General features: G+C 38.7%; 1 pseudogene; it reads left to right on the forward strand.

The window, feature by feature from the left end:
- LOC107575591 (alkyldihydroxyacetonephosphate synthase, peroxisomal-like) overlaps positions 1-4,114 on the forward strand; it is a 20,403-nt pseudogene that overhangs the window by 15,312 nt on the left and 977 nt on the right.

Genomic DNA, 4,114 nt, shown 5'->3' on the forward strand with positions numbered 1-4,114 from the left:
TCTCTCTCTCTCTCTCGCTCTCTCTCTCTCTCTCTCGATCAGGTGGGACGAGTGTGTCCAGTGCGCTAGAGTGCCCTCGTGAGGAGACTCGCTCCATTGTCTCTTTGGACACCTCTCAGATGGTGAGCATTTACATGAATATACATGCAGGTGTGACATACTGACGCTCATTCAGCGCCTGTATTTTGCGTGTGTGTGTGTATATTTATGGTGCATATATGAAATGTCCGCACATACAGAGCTTTCTGTGTACCTGGCTGTACTTCTCTCCCCTTTTTACCCCTCTCCTGCACTTTCTCTCTCGTGTTCTCATATTTCATCTGCTGCTCTGACCTTGGCTGGCCTGTTTTAGGGGTCGTGGGGTCACGCACATGAAAGGCAGCGCGTCATAAGCGCGGTTGTTTTATGAGCGCAGTGGCGTGATTGATAGCTGGGGGGGGCGGAGCCACCTGTGGAGACGGGGCTGTTTCCTGAAGTGCATTTAACCCCTGTGGAAACCAGGGGACAAAACCCGGCTGATAGTCTGAATGCCTGAACCATTCACCAGCTAAAGCCCGGGCTGCTGGGAAGGCGTGATTATATGTGTGTTTCTATTGTTAAATTGAGAAAATGTGCTGATTTTACTCGTCGGCACAAGAGCAAAAGTCACAGTTATTACAGATCGTCACACTACATCAGGCAAGACTAAAAGCAGTGGTTCATGTCGCTGTGGTTTCTGGTTTACACACACACAGTGACCTCTCTCTGTCCTGACTCGCTAAGCTGAGATATGTGGGCTGAGTTTAGCGGCAGTGAATCAGTTTGACATGTGGTTTGAGGGAGACCTGCACTTTAATCAAAACCTCTCTCCCTCTCTCATTCTAGTCTATTGCAATCATTACAGTCAGCCTTTTAGACCTACATGCTGTGTTTTTATATGCATTTATAATCTATTCTCTACAGTATTGTTGTGTGTCTATTGCATTGTATAGCCCACATTTTGGCCACATGCACATACAGGTTTTTTGTCTTTAACGTTTTGTTCTGTCTTTGTTAGAAAATAACAACAATTAAAAAAAATAATAATTTGACCTCTAGGGATAATTCACCCAAATATTAAAATGCTGTATTTGTGTTTTGGCCACATGCACACTGTTTTTTTTTGTTGGTCCGGTATTGTTCTCTATGCTAGAGATTTGCATACTTTAAAAATCAACTCGTCTCTGGGTTCCCTGAATGACTGCTGTTGTCGAATAGTCATCTTTATGATGAGGTTGATTTAGATTTAGAGTTGATGTTTAATCAGATTTACTACTTGGGGGATTTTCACATGCAATATTCTCATGATGAAACATAATGCAGGACGCGAATCTAAAAGTGTATTCTTTTTGACTCTTCACGTGTTTTTGATTTCGGACCTGCATTCGTTTTAAAATGCAACACTCATGTCATGAACTGATATTGAATTAATTGTAATTTCAATCAACAAAAACAATACTATTCAGAAGTCAGTAAGATGTGAAAGAAATTAATATTTTATTCAGCAATGATGCATTAAATTGATCAATATTGGCAGGTAAGACATGTTACAAAAGATTTCTATGCTGTTCTAAGGTTTTCAGCATTGATAATAATCAGAAATGTTTCTTGAGCAGCAAATAAGCATATTATTATGATTTCTGAAGGATCATGTGAAACTGTAGACTGGAGTAATGATGCTGAAAATTCAGCTTTGATCACAGGAATGAATTACATTTTTAAATATACTACAATAGAAAATTATATTACAAATGTCACTGCATTCAGCAAGCTCAACCATTCAATCCTGGTACCCAAGTTTTTGTAAGAAAAAAAAAAGAATAAACAATTATTTTTAAGTGATTAAATTAATATTAAATTTACAACCCTGTTGACAATTCAGGCAAATTTAATTTTTGACCATTTAATTTGGATGTTTATTTAATTTTCAATCAAAATTGAAACTATTTAGAAACATTTTGGCAACAGGGTTGCAAAAACTGCAGACATATTTTTTTAAATATATATATATAAAATTAAACACGTAATAGGAATAACTCAGCCTTTCCTGTATGACTGACTTTCTTCTGTTGAACAAAAAATACGATATTCTGAGTGAAAGTCAATGGTAAACGAACTTTCTTTAAAATATCTTATTTGAACTTTAATTAATGGGTGTACTGTCCCATTCAAAGTTCCATGCTCTGTTATGCATTTTATTACTCCCCTATTCATGGTAAATGCTTTCATCTTAAGTTATAAAGGTTCAAATGAGATGAATCTGTGTGATCTGTTATGTTCAGCTGTTTGTTCCTGTTGTGTAGAACCGAATATTGTGGATTGATGAGAAGAATCTAACAGCTCACGTGGAGGCTGGAATCATCGGACAGGATCTGGAGAGACAGGTCAGTGATCCACGATAACATTTCATTTCAGAGTAAAGAGCTTCCTGCAGCTTCCTTTGTATTCGGGTTTAATTTATATATATATAGTGTGTGTGTTTGCATGTGTGTGCCAGCATTCATGTTAATGCTGAAGGGTAAAAACAGGCCGTTTGGTTGTGCTTGTGCCAAACTAAACACACACACACACACACACACACACACACACACACACAGAGCAGATGGTCCCATCAAACTAATGTTGAAAATGGCACTGGTGCCGCTGGTCTGTTGTGGTATTTTGATTGTGTGTGTGTGTGAGGTGCATTGCAATCAGCCCATCACAGTGTGGGTGTGTGTGTTGGAGGGATGCAGGACAGATGGTGGGACATTAAAGTGTGTTTGTATTTCTTTGGGGTTTGCTTAATAAAATCACCTGGAGCATGTGTTTTATCTGAGACTGATCAATAAGTCCATCAGCTCCCTCGCAGGTATACGGCTGTCACGCTCACACACTCCATATTGTGAGTCTGACTGCAGGAAACAGGTCTGAAACGCTCCATAAGGCTTCAATACCACTGTGTTTATCCAGAAACACATTTCCTGTGAGGCTGGTGTTTTATTGACAGTCGTGTGATTAGAATTTTTTATTATAAAACAGATATCATCCAGTTCCTGGATGCTGATTGGTCAATACAGTGATCCAGCTGTGCGAAAATACGTGATATTGTAAGAAATATTGTTCAACATCTGTTGACCAGCTGCTGTGTATACTGTATCCAGGGGTGTTATATATATATATATATATATATATATATATATATAGTAGTTTAGCCAGAAGCTACCGTTTAGAAACGTCTTGATGGATTTGTTTCTTACAAACACACAGCTTTTCTCTTCACCAGACGTTAACTGATGGATCGGAGTGGTGTGGATTACTTGTGGATTATTGTGATGTTTTTATCAGCTGTTTGGACTCTCATTCTGACGGCACCCATTCACTGCTATATTTCAAGCAAACTCATCTGCATCTTGGATGGCCTGAGGGTAAAATTTCAACAAATGTACGTTTTTGGGTGAACTATTGCTTTAAGTGCCTAAAATCTTGAGTTCTTCCTCCCAGAAGTCATGTAGCAGTCATGCCATCTGATTGAAACTTGTGATTTTCAAAAGTGCTTTTCAGTTTTGTGTGCAGTGGGATGGTAAGAGAAGAGCATCTGAAATGGAGACTATGAAATGGCCTTTCCTGGAAACCAGTAGGGGGCAGTGAAACACGTTCAGCTAGTTGAGAACGATGTGCTTGATATCTTACATGTCATGATGCTGTTTAAAAGTATCACCCTTATCCAAAGAAAAGGATACTGTTATCAATCTGTCTCTCTGAAAAGTCATTAAGCCGTTCATGAAGTGATGAAAATGAGTCATAATCGTTGTGTTTGGTAAAATGGTCCGTGAAGCTTTTTATGGCTCATATGAATTCTTTGTGGGATGATGAATATTTCCCAGGATTAATCTGCATTAATTAAACATTCATGATTCCATTAGGAAGGGCATCTGCTTCTTTAATGGTTTTGTAATGTCAGGAGCATTTAGACTTAAGAAACGCCCATTTCACCTTTTCCCCTCTGACACGTTTTTTCGGGTATCAGGAGATCTTTAGATGTAAGGATTCTTATCTCAGAGGTGTGTGTGTGTGTGTGTGTGTGTTTGATGATAAAACATGTTATTGGCATGTT

The sequence above is a fragment of the Sinocyclocheilus grahami genome, unplaced genomic scaffold (assembly GCF_001515645.1).
Source record: "Sinocyclocheilus grahami isolate Dianchi unplaced genomic scaffold, SAMN03320097.WGS_v1.1 scaffold2739.1, whole genome shotgun sequence".
In the NCBI taxonomy this organism is placed as follows: Eukaryota; Metazoa; Chordata; class Actinopteri; order Cypriniformes; family Cyprinidae; genus Sinocyclocheilus; species Sinocyclocheilus grahami.